Source organism: Aegilops tauschii, chromosome 5, assembly GCF_002575655.3.
Source record: "Aegilops tauschii subsp. strangulata cultivar AL8/78 chromosome 5, Aet v6.0, whole genome shotgun sequence".
Taxonomy (NCBI): Eukaryota; Viridiplantae; Streptophyta; class Magnoliopsida; order Poales; family Poaceae; genus Aegilops; species Aegilops tauschii.
This window is the reverse complement of record NC_053039.3, coordinates 99,783,827-99,802,496: the sequence shown is the minus strand read 5'-3', so window position 1 is coordinate 99,802,496 and position 18,670 is coordinate 99,783,827.

Below are 18,670 nucleotides of genomic sequence, written 5' to 3'. Positions count from 1 at the left end.
GGAGAAGGTTCACTTGGTCTAATGAAGAGGAGCTGGCTACCTTGACCAAGATTGATCGCATTATAGTTTTTCATGGATTGGGATTTGAAGCATAGTGAGAGTCTTCTCCAAGCCCTTTCATCCGGAGTTTCGGATCATTCTCTGCTACATCTCACCACTAATGCTTCATTCATGCATAGAAAAAGGTTCCGGTTCGAGCTGTTTTGGACTAGATTGGAGGGGTTCGAAGAGGCCGTTCGTGATGCATGGGTATGTGATGACCGCATCACTGACCCGTTTAAGAGGCTGGACACGCTGATGAGAAACACTAGGACAACACAAAAACAGCAATATCAAGCTGCAAATGGCCATGCCACATGGATCATTTTCATATTGGATAAGGCTTCAGACGTGAGACAACTTACGAAACTAGAAGGGTGGTTGAGGCGCACCTTGAAACTGGCACTTCTTGGGCTTGCGTATCATTGATAGACAGAGGTCACACTTCAGATGGCTTAAGGAAGGAGATGCGAACACTAAATTCTTTCAAGCATTTGCTGGGCGGAGAGCAAAAAAATTCATCCCACATATTAAGCATGGTGAAGAGATAGTGACAGATCAGGAGAGGATGGAGGAGGTCTTTTCTGACTCCTTCTACTTCATCATTGGGACGGCCCGCGCTAGAGAGCACACCCTGTATCTGGAGTAGTTGGGCATGCAACAGATAGATCTACAGGGCATCGAGGCTATCTTCACTAAAGAGGAAGTGTGGTCAGTAATTAAAGAGTTACATCCAGATCGAGCTCCAGGTTCTGATGGATACATCGGCGCCTTCTTTCAGAGGGCGTGGGGCATTATAAAAAATGACATCATGGCGGCTCTCATCAAACTCTTCATGGGAGATGGACGATGATTCTCTAAACTAAACTGTGCACTAATTGTGTTGTTGCCAAAGAAAGTGGGCGCGGAAAGTCACTACTAGAAAAAGGCATGTTAGTGGCACACCTATTTTGGCCATTAATGGCGCACTATAGGTGCGCCACTATTACCACGCCACTAGTAACAAATACTAATGGCACACCTCTGGTGCGCCATTAGTATATCAGATAATAATGGCGCACCTGGTAGTGCGCCATTACTATGTCCAACGGTGCGCCATTACTATGTTGGAAATATGCCCTAGAGGCAATAATAAAATGGTTATTATTATATTTCCTTGTTCATGATAATTGTCTATTGTTCATGCTATAATTGTGTTATCCGAAAATCGTAATACATGTGTGAATACATAGACCACAACATGTCCCTAGTGAGCCTCTAGTTGACTAGCACGTTGATCAATAGATGGTTACGGTTTCCTAACCATGGACATAGGATGTCATTGATAACGGGATCACATCATTAGGATAATGATGTGATGGACAAGACCCAATCCTAAGCATAGCACAAGATCGTGTAGTTCGTCTGCTAAAGCTTTTCTAATGTCAAGTATCTTTTCCTTAGACCATGAGATTGTGCAACTCCCGGATACCGTAAGGGTACTTTGGGTGTGCCAAACGTCACAACGTAACTGGGTGGCTATAAAGGTACACTACGAGTATCCTCAAAAGTATCTGTTGGGTTGGCACGAATCGAGACTGAGATTTGTCACTCCGTATGATGAAGAGGTATCTCTGGGCCCACTCGGTAAGACATCATCGTAATGAGCTCAATGTGACTAAGGGGTTGGTCACGGGATGATGTGTTACAGAATGAGTAAAGAGACTTGCCGTAACGGGATTGAACAAGGTATCGGTATACCAACGATCGAATCTCGGGCAAGTGCCATACCGGTAGACAAAGGGAATCGTATACGGGATTGATTGAATCCTTGACATCGTGGTTCATCCGATGAGATCATCGTGGAACATGTGGGAGCCAACATGGGTATCCAGATCCCGCTGTTGGTTATTGGCCGGAGAGATGTCTCGGTCATGTCTGCATAGTTCCCGAACCCGTAGGGTCTACACACTTAAGGTTCGATGACGCTAGGGTTTTAGGGAATAGATGTACATGGTTACCGAATGTTGTTCGGAGTCCCGGATGAGATCCCAGACGTCACGAGGAGTTCTGGAATGGTCCGGAGGTGATGATTTATATATGGGAAGTCTAGTTTCAGTCACCGGAAAGGTTTTGGGGTTTATCGGTATTGTACCGGGACCACCGAAGGGGTTCCGGGGGTCCACCGGGAGGGTCCACCTGCCCTGAAGGACCTAATGGGCTGTAGTTGGGTGGGAACCAGCCCCTTAGTGGGCTGGTGCACCCCCCCCAAGGGCCCAAGGCGCCTAGGGTTGGAAACCCTAGGGGGCCGCTGCCCCCCGGCGGGGCGGGCGCCCCCCCTAGTTGGAAACCCTAAGGGGGCCGCTGCCCCCCCCCGAGGGGCCGCCACCCCCCCTCTAGATGGATCTAGGGGACCGGCCCCCTCCCCTTTCCCTATATATAGTGGGGGTTTTGGGGCTACCAGAGACACGAGTCTCCCTCTCTCTTGGCGCAGCCCTACCCCTCTCCCTCCTCGTCTCTCGCAGTGCTTGGCGAAGCCCTGCTGGAGTGCCACGCTCCTCCACCACCACGCCGTCGTGCTGCTACTGGACGGAGTCTTCCCCAACCTCTCCCTCTCTCCTTGCTGGATCAAGGCGCGGGAGACGTCACCGGGCTGCACGTGTGTCGAACGTGGAGGCATCGTTGTTCGGTGCTTAGATCGGATTCGGCCGCGATCTGAATCGCTTCGTGTATGACTCCACCGACCGCGTTCTTGCAACGCTTCTGCATCTCGATCTTCAAAGGTATGAAGATGCACTCCCCTCTCGTTGCTAGTAAGCTCCATAGATTGATCTTGGTGATGCGTAGAAATTTTTTAATTTCTGCAATGATCCCCAACAGTGGCATCATGAGCTAGGTCTATGCGTAGTTTCTATGCACGAGTAGAACACAAGTTGTTGTGGGCATTGATTTTGTCAATTTACTTGCCGTTACTAGTCTTATCTTGATTCGGCGGCATCGTGGGATGAAGCGGCCCGGACCGACCTTACACGTACGCTTACGTGAGACAGGTTCAACCGACTGACATGCACTAGTTGCATAAGGTGGCTAGCGGGTGTCTGTCTCTCCCACTTTAGTCGAATCGGATTCGATGAAAAGGGTCCTTATGAAGGGTAAATAGAAATTGGCATATCACGTTGTGGTTTTGGCGTAGGTAAGAAACGTTCTTGCTAAGAAACCTATAGCAGCCACGTAAAAATTTGCAACAACAATTAGAGGACGGCTAACTTGTTTTTGCAGCATATGTCGTGTGATGTGATATGGCCAAAAGGATGTGATGAATGATATATGTGATGTATGAGATTGATCATGTTCTTGTAATAGGAATCACGACTTGCATGTTGATGAGTATGACAACCGGCAGGAGCCATAGGAGTTGTCTTAATTTATTTATGACCTGTGTGTCAACATAAATGTCATGTAATTACTTTACTTTATTGCTAAACTGTTAGCCATAGTAGTAGAAGTAATAGTTGACGAGACAACTTCATGAAGACACGATGATGGAGATCATGGTGTCATGCCGATGACGATGATGATCATGGCGCCCCGAAGATGGAGATCAAAAGGAGCAAAATGATATTGGCCATATCATGTCACTATTTGATTGCATGTGATGTTTATCATGTTTTTACATCTTATTTGCTTAGAACGACGGTAGCATAAATAAGATGATCCCTCATTAAAATATCAAGAATTGTGTTCCCTCTAACTGTGCACCGTTGCTAAGGTCCGTTGTTCCGAAGCACCACATGATGATCGGGTGTGATAGGTTCTAACGTTCACATACAACGGGTGTAAGCCAGATTTACACACGCAATACACTTAGGTTGACTTGACGAGCCTAGCATGTACAGACATGGCCTCGGAACATGGAAGACCGAAAGGTCGAACATGAGTCATATAGAAGATATGATCAACATGAAGATGTTCACCGATGATGACTAGTCCGTCTCACGTGATGATCGGACACGGCCTAGTTGACTCGGATCATGTATCACTTAGATGGCTAAAGGGATGTCTATCTGAGTGGGAGTTCATTAAATAATTTGATTAGATGAACTTAATTATCATGAACATAGTCTAAAACTTTGCAATATGTCTTGTAGATCAAATGGCCCACGCTAATGTTGCCCTCAACTTCAACGCGTTCCTAGAGAAAACCAAGCTGAAAGACGATGGTAGCAACTACACGGACTGGGTCCGTAACCTGAGGATTATCCTCATAGCTGCCAAGAAAGCATATGTCCTTGAAGCACCGCTAGGTGATGCACTTGTTTTCCCAACAACTCAAGACGTTATGAACGCCTGGCAGTCGCGTAGTGATGATTACTCCCTGGTTCAGTGCGGCATGCTTTACAGCTTAGAACTGGGGCTCCAAAAGTGTTTTGAGCAGCACGGAGCATATGAGATGTTCCAAGAGCTGAAAATGGTTTTCCAAGCTCATGCCCGGGTCGAGAGATATGAAGTCTCCGACAAGTTCTACAGTTGTAAGATGGAGGAGACTAGTTCTGTCAGCGAGCACACACTCAAAATGTCTGGGTTGCACAACCGCTTATCTCAGTTGGGAGTTAATCTCCCGGATGATGCGGTCGTTGACAGAATCCTTCAGTCGCTCCCACCTAGCTACAAGAGCTTTGTGATGAACTTCAATATGCAGGGGATGGAAAAGACCATTCCTGAGGTATATTCAATGCTGAAATTAGCGGAGGTGGAGATCAAGAAGGAACATCAAGTGTTGATGGTGAATAAAACCACTAAGTTCAAGAAAGGCAAGGGTAAGAAGAACTTCAAGAAGGACAGCAAGGGAGTTGCCGCGCCCGGTAAGCCAGTTGCCGGGAAGAAGCCAAAGCATGGACCCAAGCCTGAGATTGAGTGCTTTTACTTCAAGGGAAACGGTCACTGGAAGCGGAACTGCCCCAAGTACTTAGCGGATAAGAAGGTCGGCAATACCAAAGGTATATGTGATATACATGTTATTGATGTGTACCTAACCAGCGCTCGTAGTAGCTCCTGGGTATTTGATACCGGTGCGGTTGCTCATATTTGTAACTCAAAACAGGAGCTGCGGAATAAGTGGAGACTGGCGAAGGACGAGGTGATGATGCGCGTCGGGAATGGTTCCAAGGTCGATGTGATCGCCGTCGGCACGCTACCTCTACATTTACCTACGGGATTAGTTTTAAACCTCAAAAATTGTTATTTAGTGCCAGCTTTGAGCATGAACATTGTATCTGGATCTCGTTTGATGCGAGATGGCTACTCATTTAAATCCGAGAATAATGGTTGTTCTATTTATATGAGAGACATGTTTTATGGTCATGCCCCGCTGGTCAATGGTTTATTCTTAATGAATCTCGAACGTGATGTTACACATATTCATAGTGTGAATGCCAAGAAATGTAAGGTTGATAATGATAGTCCCACATACTTGTGGCACTGCCGCCTTGGTCACATTGGTGTCAAACGCATGAAGAAACTCCATGCAGATGGACTTTTGGAGTCTCTTGATTATGAATCATTTGACACGTGCGAACCATGCCTCATGGGCAAAATGACCAAGACTCCGTTCTCCGGAACAATGGAGCGAGCAACCAACTTATTGGAAATCATACATACTGATGTGTGCGGTCCAATGAGCGTTGAGGCTCGCGGTGGCTATCGTTATGTTCTCACCCTCACTGATGACTTGAGTAGATATGGGTATGTCTACTTAATGAAACACAAGTCTGAGACCTTTGAAAAGTTCAAGGAATTTCAGAGTGAGGTTGAGAATCAACGTGACAGGAAAATAAAGTTCTTACGATCAGATCGTGGAGGGGAATATTTGAGTCACGAATTTGGCACACACTTAAGGAAATGTGGAATTGTTTCACAACTCATGCCGCCTGGAACACCTCAGCGTAATGGTGTGTCTGAATGTCGTAATCGCACTCTATTGGATATGGTGCGATCTATGATGTCTCTTACCGATCTACCGCTATCATTTTGGGGTTATGCTTTAGAGACTGCCGCATTCACTTTAAATAGGGCTCCGTCGAAATCCGTTGAGACGACACCGTATGAATTATGGTTTGGAAAGAAACCTAAGCTGTCATTTCTTAAAGTTTGGGGATGCGATGCTTATGTCAAGAAACTTCAACCTGAAAAGCTTGAACCCAAGTTGGAAAAATGCGTCTTCATAGGATACCCTAAGGAAACAATTGGGTATACCTTCTACCTCAGATCCGAAGGCAAGATCTTCGTTGCCAAGAACGGGTCCTTTCTAGAGAAAGAGTTTCTATTGAAAGAAGTAAGTGGGAGGAAAGTGGAACTTGATGAGATGACCCCTCTCGAACCAGAAAGTAGCGCGGCACAAGAAAATGTTTCTGTGGTGCCTGCACCGACTAGAGAGGAAGTTAATGATGACGATCATGATCAAGTTACCACTGAACTTCGTAGGTCCACAAGGACACGTTCCGCACCAAAGTGGTACGGAAACCCTGTCCTGGAAATCATGTTGTTGGACAACGATGAACCTTCAAACTATGAAGAAGCAATGGCAGGCCCAGATTCCAACAAATGGCTTGAAGCCATGCAATCCGAGATAGGATCCATGTATGAAAACAAAGTATGGACTTTGACAGACTTGCCCGATGATCGGCGAGCGATAGAAAATAAATGGATCTTTAAGAAGAAGACGGACGCGGATGGGAATGTTACCATCTATAAAGCTCGACTCGTCGCTAAGGGTTATCGACAAGTTCGAGGAGTTGACTACGATGAGACCTTCTCACCCGTAGCGAAGCTGAAGTCCGTCTGAATCATGTTAGCAATTGCCGCATTCTACGATTATGAAATATGGCAAATGGACGTCAAAACGGCATTCCTTAACGGCTTCCTTAAGGAAGAATTGTATATGATGCAGCCGGAAGGTTTTGTCGATCCTAAGAATGCTGACAAGGTATGCAAGCTCCAGCGCTCAATCTATGGGCTGGTGCAGGCATCTCGGAGTTGGAACATTCGCTTTGATGAGATGATCAAAGCGTTTGGGTTTACACAGACTTATGGAGAAGCCTGTGTTTACAAGAAAGTGAGTGGGAGCTCTGTAGCATTTCTCATATTATATGTGGATGACATACTATTGATGGGAAATGATATAGAATTCTTGGAAAGCATAAAGGCCTACTTGAATAAGTGTTTTTCAATGAAGGACCTTGGAGAAGCTGCTTACATATTAGGCATCAAGATCTATAGAGATAGATCGAGACGCCTCATAGGTCTTTCACAAAGCACATACCTTGACAAGATATTGAAGAAGTTCAATATGGATCAGTCCAAGAAGGGGTTCTTGCCTGTATTGCAAGGTGTGAAATTGAGCACGGCTCAATGCCCGACCACGGCAGAAGATAGAGAAAAGATGAGTGTCGTCCCCTATGCCTCGGCCATAGGGTCTATTATGTATGCCATGCTGTGTACCATACCTGATGTAAACCTTGCCGTAAGTTTGGTAGGAAGGTACCAAAGTAATCCTGGCATGGAACACTGGACAGCGGTCAAGAACATCCTGAAGTACCTGAAAAGGACTAAGGATATGTTTCTTGTTTATGGAGGTGACGAAGAGCTCTTCGTAAAGGGTTACGTCGATGCTAGCTTCGACACAGATCTGGATGACTCTAAGTCACAAACCGGATACGTGTATATTTTGAATGGTGGGGGAGTCAGCTGGTGCAGTTGCAAGCAAAGCGTCGTGGCGGGATCTACATGTGAAGCGGAGTACATGGCAGCCTCGGAGGCAGCACATGAAGCAATCTGGATGAAGGAGTTCATTACCGACCTAGGAGTTATTCCCAATGCGTCGGGCCCGATGACTCTCTTCTGTGACAACAGTGGAGCTATTGCCCTTGCCAAGGAGCCCAGGTTTCACAAGAAGACCAGGCATACCAAGCGTCGCTTCAACTCCATTCGTGAAAATGTTCAAGATGGAGACATAGAGATTTGTAAAGTGCATACGGACCTGAATGTCGCAGATCCGTTGACTAAACCTCTTCCACGTGCAAAGCATGATCAACACCAGAACTCTATGGGTGTTCGATTCATCACAATGTAACTAGGTTATTGACTCTAGTGCAAGTGGGATACTATTAGAAATATGCCCTAGAGGTAATAATAAAATGGTTATTATTATATTTCCTTGTTCATGATAACTGTCTATTGTTCATGCTATAATTGTGTTATCCGGAAATCGTAATACATGTGTGAATACATAGACCACAACATGTCCCTAGTGAGCCTCTAGTTGACTAGCACATTGATCAATAGATGGTTACTGTTTCCTAACCATGGACATAGGATGTCATTGATAACAGGATCACATCATTAGGATAATGATGTGATGGACAAGACCCAATCCTAAGCATAGCACAAGATCGTGTAGTTCGTCTACTAAAGCTTTGCTAATGTCAAGTATCTTTTCCTTAGACCATGAGATTGTGCAACTCCCGGATACCGTAAGGGTACTTTGGGTGTGCCAAACGTCACAACGTAACTGGGTGGCTATAAAGGTACACTACGGGTATCCCCGAAAGTATCTGTTGGGTTGGCACGAATCGAGACTGGGATTTGTCACTCCGTATGATGGAGAGGTATCTCTGGGCCCACTCGGTAAGACATCATCGTAATGAGCTCAATGTGACTAAGGGGTTGGTCACGGGATGATGTGTCACGGAACGAGTAAAGACTCTTGCTGTAACGATATTGAACAAGGTATCGGTATACCGACGATTGAATCTCGGGCAAGTGTTATACCGGTAGACAAAGGGAATCGTATACGGGATTGATTGAATCCTTGACATCGTGGTTCATCCGATGAGATCATCGTGGAACATGTGGGAGCCAACATGGATATCCAGATCCCGCTGTTGGTTATTGGCCGGAGAGATGTCTCAGTCATGTCTGCATAGTTCCCGAACCCGTAGGGTCTACACACTTAAGGTTCGATGACGCTAGGGTTTTAGGGAATAGATGTACGTGGTTACCGAATGTTGTTCGGGGTCCCGGATGAGATCCCGGACGTCACGAGGAGTTCCGGAATGGTCCGGAGGTGAAGATTTATATATGGGAAGTCCAGTTTCAGTCACCGGAAAGGTTTCGGGGTTTATCGGTATTGTACCGGGACCACCGAAGGGGTTCCGGGGGTCCACCTGCCCCGAAGGACCTAATGGGCTGTAGTTGGGTGGGAACCAGCCCCTTAGTGGGCTGGTGCGCCCCCAAGGGCCCAAGGCGCCTAGGGCTGGAAACCCTAGGGGGCCGCTGCCCCCCGGCGGGGCGGGCGCCCCCTAGTTGGAAACCCTAAGGGGGACGCTGCCCCCTCCCCCCGAGGGGCCGCCGCCCCGCCCCCCCCCTAGATGGATCTAGGGGGCCGACCCCCTCCCCTTCCCCTATATATAGTGGGGGTTTGGGGGCTGCCAGAGACACGAGTCTCCCTCTCTCTTGGCGCAGCCCTACCCCTCTCCCTCCTCGTCTCTCGCAGTGCTTGGCGAAGCCCTACTGGAGTGCCACGCTCCTCCACCACCACCACGCCGTCGTGCTGCTGCTGGACGGAGTCTTCCCCAACCTCTCCCTCTCTCCTTGCTGGATCAAGGCGCGGGAGACGTCACCGGGCTGCACGTGTGTTGAACGCGGAGGCACCGTTGTTTGGTGCTTAGATCGGATTCGGCCGCGATCTGAATCGCTTCGTGTACAACTCCACCGACCGCGTTCTTGCAACGCTTCCGCATCGTGATCTTCAAAGGTATGAAGATGCACTCCCCTCTCGTTGCTAGTAAGCTCCATAGGTGATCTTGGTGATGCGTAGAAAAATTTTAATTTCTGCAACGATCCCCAACATACTATGCCTCCTAGGGGGCCATATTTACCTTCACGTATGCCCCCAAGTGCGCCATTACTATGCCCCATAATGCGCCACTACTATGAATATTAGGAATTATTATTTTTTGCTTTTCTGGTATTTGCACAGGTTACAAAATATCTGGTATTTGCACAGGTTACAAAATACACATTACACAACACAAAATATAAACATCACACAATAGAATTCATCATATTAGTCTCCAAATTCGAAATAGCGAACAAAGTTCAAACATTAGCCAAGTTTAGGTCTCGAGACATTAGCAAAGTTCATCATATATATTAGCCGAGTTTGTCGTCACATTACAAAGTCGATATCGATCATCTAAACTACCATCACATAGAAGAGAGCTGCGGTCACGATGAGCATTATCGCGATGAAACTGGTCTTCATCCGGTTCCTCCTCCGCTCCCTCCTCTCTCCCGCTAGATAGCGCGCGTATCTAGCTTCCGCCTCCGCCCTAGTGGTGTACCCTTTGTAATTGTTACCGCTGAAACGGTGAACCTGTCTCCGACACTCCTCCCAGTCGTCGTAGACTCCGGGAATCTTACCCTTGTACACGACATACGACGGCATCTCTATGCACTAGACAAACAAAACGTTAGTAGCAATTCACAAACAATATATAAGCAATATATAAGTATGCAACAAAAGGATCGGAAGAGGAAAGCAACACATTAATAGCACGATTCATGGTCCTACTAATAAATAGCATCAATTGCATATAAGTTGAATGACTATCCAAACTAAAGAGACATACAAGTTCATTAAAGTTTAATTACAACATGAGCTAATCGATATTTCAGAACTACATAGCATCATTACTTTTGACTCGACTCAGGGACCGGAGCGTGGATGAAGCCACCGTCTTTCGTGATGGTCATGAAATCGCGATCGTTGTCAGCCTGCATTTGTAGCGTTGTTTCTATTTCACTGTTGGACGGTTGATATTTGAGGTAGAACTGCCCCGAGGTACGAAGGACACCTTGATGGATGATTTCCGCAAACTCCGACTGGATGCGAAAGAATTCTTGTCTGATGTCCGCGTCCTGGATTGCCGACAAGCGTGCGGCCCAATCTTTGAGATTAGTTGGTAGCAGAAGGTGATTATGGTCCCGTACGATCGCCCGCATGTGATGTAGGGCGTAGTAGGCATCCTTCTGACCGCCAGGCGGCTGCTTGACGCAGGGGAACGTCGTTACGTGGGTGAACACGTGCTTGCCGTACCTACAAATTGGCCTCCTGAAGGTGCCTCCAGATTTGGCGTAGCCGGGGAGAGCATCATCAAGAACTTTCTTGATATTTGTGTAGTCTTTCTTCGACTGACGGTCCGAGTCGAAATACGTGGCCACGGGATATTTCGGGCTTAAGAGGATGAGTGTGCAATGTGTGTCACTGCACAAAACACGGAATTTTAGAAAAAAAGAACGATCGAAATCTAAGAAATCATATGTTACGGGGCGGTGAGGGGATGACTTACTCGGGAAAGTAAGGCACGAGGAAGTTATCCTTATCTGGGTTCGCCAGAATGACGCCTTCGAGGTATGAACTCGCGACTTGCCGGTCCCCAGCGCTGCCCAAGATCTTGGCACGCATGTAGAAGGGGTCGACTATCATGATGTCCGGGGTCTTGTCTCTGATGATCCGCATCTCCATACTGAGCGAAAATAGCCGAATGAAGGTGTAGTGCAGCGGAAGAAGGTTAAACATAGCGAAGATGTCATCAAACCACAGGACGAACATACGCCCGATGTTGCTATCGACAAAGCCTTGCCCTCTGGCACCTTGGCCACGAAAACCGGGTATGCCACATCATTCTCGGAGAGACGCCGCTTCTCCAAAGAAAGAACACTGTCATGCAGACTCCGCATAGCACCGGTTGCAGCATTGAGCAGATTAGTCGGTAGCATCGGCCTACCCGTCACATTCACCCTCCTCGAGATATCCTTAGGTGAAGGTGGCCCGTCCTGAGCATGGATCGTACTCGGTGCCGGCTGGCTCGCACCCTTGTTATTTTTTATTTTCCGTCCCTTCTGCTTCTTCTGTTGTAATGGGATCGAGTTCTGCTCAGAGACCATGTAACACCCACGATGCGGCTATATCTCCCACGTGTCGAGGCATGACTTAGAGGCATAACCGCATTGTAGTTTTGTCGCAAGAAGGGTCATCTTCACACAATCCCATGTAATGAACAAGAATGGGATAAAGAGTTGGCTTACAATCGCCACTTCACACAATACATAAATAAATCATACATCAATCAGAGTACACACATAGGTCCGACTACGGAACCAAAAGAAAAGAAGACAACCCCAAATGCTAGATCCCTGATCGTCCCCAACTGGGCTCCACTACTGATCAACAGGAAAACGGAATACAGTAATGGCCAAGTTCTTCATCGAACTCCCACTTGAGCTCGATTGCATCAACTGCACTGGTATCGTCGACACCTGCAACTGTTTTGGAAGTATCTGTGAGTCACGAGGACTCAGCAATCTCACACCCACGAGATCAAGACTATTTAAGCTTAAGGGTAGGAAAGGGGTAGTGAGGTGAAGCTGCAGCAAGCACTAAGCATATATGGTGGCTAACATACGCAAATAAGAGCGAGAAGAGTAGCAACGGAACGGTCGTCAACTAGCAATGATCAAGAAGTGATCCTGAACTCCTACTTACGTCAAACATAACCCAAAAACCGTGTTCACTTCCCGGACTCCGCCGAAAAGAGACCATCATGGCTACACACGCGGTTGATGCATTTTAATTAAGTCAAGTGTCAAGTTCTCTACAACCGGACATTAACAAATTCCCATCTGCCACATAACCGCGGGCACGACTTTCGAAAGATAATACCCTGCAGGGGTGTCCCAACTTAGCCCATTATAAGCTCTCACGGTCAACGAAGGATATTCCTTCTCCCGGGAAGAACCGATCAGTCTTGGAATCCCGGTTTACAAGACATTTCGACAATGGTAAAACAAGACCAGCAAAGCCGCCCGAATGTGCCGACAAATCCCGATAGGAGCTGCACATATCTCGTTCTCAGGGCACACCGGATGAGCAGTCCGTACAACTAAAACCAGGCCTCAAGTTTCCCCGAGGTGGCGCTGCAAAGGGCTCTAGTTTGGACCAACACTCAGAGGAGCACTGGCCCGGGGGGTTAAAATAAAGATGACCCTTGTGTCTGCAGAACCCAAGGGAAAAAGGCTTAGGTAGGCAAATGGTAAAACCAAGGTTGGGCCTTGCTGGAGGAGTTTTATTCAAAGAGAACTGTCAAGGGGGTCCCATAAATCACCCAACCGCGTAAGGAACGCAAAATCAAGGAACATAACACCGGTATGACGGAAACTAGGGCGGCAAGAGTGGAACAAAACACCAGGCATAAGGCCGAGCCTTCCACCCTTTACCAAGTATATAGATGCATTAATTAAATAAGAGATATTGTGATATCCCAAAAATATCCATGTTCCAACAAGGAACAAACTTCATCTTCACCTGCAACTAACAACGCTATAAGAGGGGCTGAGCAAAAGCGGTAACATAGCCAAACAACGGTTTGCTAGGAAAGGTGGGTTAGAGGCTTGACATGGCAATATGGGAGGCATGATATAGCAAGTGGTAGGTAGCGCGACATAGCAATAGAGCGAACAACTAGCAAGCAAAGATAGAAGTGATTTCGAGGGTATGGTCATCTTGCCTGAAATCCCGCTAGGAAGAAGAACGGGTCCATGAAGAAGACAAGAGGACGTAGTCGAACGAATCCTCACAACTCCGGAACGAAACCGAAGCTAACGAGAGAAGCAACCCGGAAAGAAACAAACAACATAGTAAACAACCATCACATAAACATGACATGATGCACAATCAAGTATGATGCATGTCCGATTTAATGAGGCATGGCATGGCAAAGTGCACAAACAATACTACAAATTAAGTGAAGCTCAATATGCAACAAGTTGCATATTGAAGAAACACCACATCAATTATTTAGTTCTCTCTCATTTATGTACCCAACAATATTAAATGTTGTTAAACATGGCAAGAGGTGAAACATAACAAAACTACCTATCTAGGCAATTTAAATGAGGCCGGAAACAACAAACAACAATTCCGGAAAATCCCCATAAGCATATTTTTGATTTGGTATTGTTCTGCCTAAAACCATATTTTATTGTAGTTAAACAGGAAAAATAAAGTGCAACATGTTAATCTATGCATTTTCCTACCCCATTTACATATCAAGTTTATTTAAAATGGAGCTACGGTTATTTAGTTATGAAATAAAGCATTTTAACATGGCATTTATGCAAAATTAAACAAACAGCAAGTTAAACATTTTTAACATGGATGAAAGTAGCATATTATGAAACTAGATGAAATTCTAAGCATTTTGCATATATAAGTTGTTTTAATCCGATGCATGGTTTGTGAGATATTAAATGCATGAACATGGAGGGTCAATCTGTAAATATGCAGTTTTTGGATAATTAGACAAATTCGCAGCAGCGGAAAAAAACACTACGGGCCGAATCTGGCTGGCCCAATGGTGCACAGGAGAGGGGCGGGTGCTGCTCACCCTGGGCCAAGCCCAGCTGGAGAAGAGGAGGCCCGAGCGGCGCAGATCTGGGCTACGACGGGAGCAGAGGAGGAGGCCTCGCGCGGGCGACTTGGCGCTGGTCCTCGAGACGAGCTGCAGGCGGTCAACGCGAGCAGGGGCTCGCTACAAGGCAGGGCAAGGCGGCGCTGGACTTGGGGCTCCGGCGGGAGGGACTTGAAGCGCAGGGGCGGCAAGCTCGAGCAGACCCGACGGGTGTGCTGCTCGGAGGTCACCGGACAGAGCAGGTCAACGGTAGTGGCGACATGGGCACGGGACGGCGGACTTGGACAGCGGAACTTGGGCGTGGCGGCGCTCGGGTGACTCCGGCAGGCGGTGGGGGAAGATGAGGCCGGCAGGACCCGGAACAACAGGCGGTGAAACAGGACCCGGCGATTGGACAGCGGGGCGAGCAGCGGCAACGGCGAGCGTCTGCTGCAGGGCTCCATGACGTTCCTGTTGCAGAGAGCGAGAGATGTGAGAGGGAGAAGAGAGAAGCGTTGCCGGCGAGCGAGAAGAAAGCAGAGGGGAGGATGGAGAAGAAAAGCACGGTCCTGCTAGAGGTGGTCGTCGGCGGTGTGGTTCGCCGGGGCGGCGGGTCGCGAGGAGGAGGAGCGCTCGGGCATCTCCCGTGCGGTGGCTTGGGCAGAGGAGACAAAGGGAGCAAAGGCCGTGGCTGCGGCTTGCGGTGGAGATCGAGCAGAGGAGGCATGGGGAGGAGCTGCTGGTTGGATCGAGGGGAGATGGTGGTTGGCCCGGGATGGATCTGGGAGGATCCCAAGGTGGGAGGCGAGTGGGTGGATGGCTGGCGGCGGGTGAGGGGATTTGGTGGATGGGACAAGCCTCCTAAAAACTAGGGTTAGGCTGTTTAAATAGCTAGGTGGACTAGCTTAAGGCAAAACGGACCCTCCGATCAAAATCGAACGGTCGAGAATAAATAGGCTGTGGAGTCCAGTAAAGAAAACGGAGATGTTTTATAGATGTTTGGGGATGATCCGGACCCAACGGTAACGATAGTCCGGTTCGGGTTCGGGGAAGTTTTCGGACACGGGCGAGGGGTCGATGCACTGTGCAGAGAGGTTCAAATGGCCGGACAACAAAAGAACAGTCGGTCTTGAGAAAGGTCAACAGAGACGAGGAAGAAGTGGCGACTATCAAGGGTGCAAGTTTTATGAAAACATGAGAATGCAATGCTCATGATGACATGATGAATGCAACAAACAAAAATAAAACACACGACGAACACGAAAACATGGAAGGCATCTGGAGCGTCGGTCTCGGGGCGTTACAACACTCCACCACTATGAGAGGATCTCGTCCCGAGATCTAGGATGGCACCAGAGAGAAACGGAAGAGGAAGAGAAGAGGTAAAACTAAGTTGCTTCTTTGACAAACGAGTGAAACCACGAACCTTGAGAGATCGAACAAACTAAAAGAGAGAATACAAGGGAGATGAACGAGATTGAAAACACTCCGTTATCAAAGAGGAACAAGGAACATTGCGAGAACCTTTGTAGGTTGAAGAATATGGAACAAGAGCTTAACGGATCAAAAGGAATATGAAAGCACACCGGTAGAAAAGAGAAACAAGGAACACCATGTGAACTTTGTAGTTTGCAAAGCTATGAATGACGAGAACAATGGACGAGAAGTACATGCAAGCACTCCAGTTGAAACGAGATGTACAAGGAACGATAATGATCAATTCCGATAACGCTCCGGTTGGAAATGAAAAGAATAGAATTTGAACTTGGCAAAATGAAAGCACTTGGATGAGACTCCAATTAAAACTAGATAGAGAAGGAATAAGATTGATATAATTTGGGCAGCACTCCGACTGAAAGAAGAAGGAAAAAAACTTGATAAGATGAAAAGAACTTGAAGAGATGACACAACACTCCGGTTAAATGGATAAGCACTAAAAGAACACGATCTTCACAATTCGAGATGATGAGCGAAGAGAGCAACATCACATTGCCTCCGGAAGAAATAAATAATAGAAGATAGATCCTTGGGATAAAGAATGGAGAAGACAATGACAACTTCTGCCACAAATGAGCTTGGAAAGCATCCTTCCAAGAAGGTTATAACGGAGTTTTTGGGAAATCAACAACGAAAAGAACAAGCTTGTTGTGGGCTTATGGAACACATCTCAAAATTATGAGGTGACAACCCGCCACTAACGGAAACAATTGCTTGCTTGAGATCAACGAAGAGATGAAAACTTCTCTCGCCGAGAGGATAGGAGAAAACTTGGCTCATTGATAAGCACCATAATAGCAACATTCCTTAGGGAAGGCTTTAGGTGAAACATGACACAAGATAAATCCAACGAAGAGATTGGTTGGTTGAAAAGATCTCTTGAACGAACAGAAAATGATGGATTTAAATATGTCACTCTTGAAAACTTGTGAATCATGAAACGCGAAGGGAAATTATCAAGAATGACATAACACCATCTCAAAAGATAAGATAGAGAGAATTGCACTTCGGAATGCAAGATGAAGAATGCTTGAACTCCTCCAACAAGAATCTTGAAGAACACTTCGAGAATGAATTAAATCCTTGATGAACCACCATGTAGAGCCTCCATGAAGAACTCCGGTAATAAAAGGATGATAAAAGAAAGAGAAGTTGAGAACACAAGGTGAAGCCTTGCGATGATTTAGATGGAGCTTCGCGATGAGATAAAGCGGAAAACTTGGAACTCCGGAAAAGAAAGATGAACAACATATAACTGAGAAATTGATATCACTACGAACTCCGGAAGAAGGAATTAATCACTTGGATGAAACAAGAACAAGAATTATGTTATGCATATCCTTCACCAATTTAAATTGATGACAAGCAACGGATTTGTCATGCCACTTATTCTTGTAGAAAGGATTAAGATAGATATAGCGCAAACTTGGGAAGGACTTCATCGAACCACCGGTAGGATTGAAACAACAAATAAATTGATATGATAACGAAGGAAGAGAAATCTTGAACGAACCACCGTAAGAATTGAAAATGAACGAAGAAAAGATAAAGAAACACCGGGAAGAATTAGAAAACGAATGAAGATAATTGAGGGGATTTAAATACATGAGAACGAAGAGATCATGAACTGATTAGAGGATATTTGAACGATGCACCAGTAAGATTTGGAGAGCGAGAGCTGAAAACTGAGAATGAATAAACCCGAAATGATGGCCTTCGTAGGAACAAAAATGGAAAGAACTCATGAAATGCTCCGGGTGGTAAGAAAATAATTGTCACAATCAAAAACAATTATCAGGATGGCATGAAGCTAGAACCATGAATCTTTGGAAGAATGGGTAAGATTTAAGAGGAACTCTTCTTCAGTCTTACAAAATCCGAGAATGACGATAAGAAACACCACCATGAATTGTTGAGGCACTCCGGAATGACAAATAGAAAGATTGAACGAGCGATGAAAAGAATTTGAAAGATCTTGGAGAAAGACATTTGACTGATGATAATTCATTCTTACGTCAAACTTTGAAAAGAATTTTTAGAAGCTCCAGGAAAATTAGAAGAGTCAGGTAAGATCCTGGGAAAAGACCTGTGGGTTAGGGCCCACTCAAAAGAAACACTGTTGAAATGATTACTTGGAAAGGAGATTGCACCGGTTGAATTAAATGGCTTGAATGAGATAACAACCTCGAAATAGTTTAAACGGATTAAGAATGGAAGCTTGAATTTTCTAAGATATCTTTAACACTCCAGAACAAATGAATAGCGAGAGGTGAAAGATTAAGAGATACACCGTCATACGAAAGCACTTGAAACGGGGAAGGGGATAAGATCAACACGTGCAACTTGAATTGAATCCACCGGAAAAGAATACGAGAATGAAGAATGATACACTTGAAGCTTCGTTAGTATCTTCCCGAGAATCACCGGATAAGAACATTGACGGAAAAAAAATGGAGAGACTTCACATCATTAAAATGATACTTGATTAAGAAATATGAGTCCTTGAAGAAAAGGGTGGGAGGGTGGGAAAACAAAAGCAACTTGGGTCGGATGAAACGAACACCGTTGAGAAAAAGCTTAGAACTGATCTTGCGAATGTTGGAATGACTGGATGCACTTGAAGAGAAACATGCCGGTTGGAAATAATT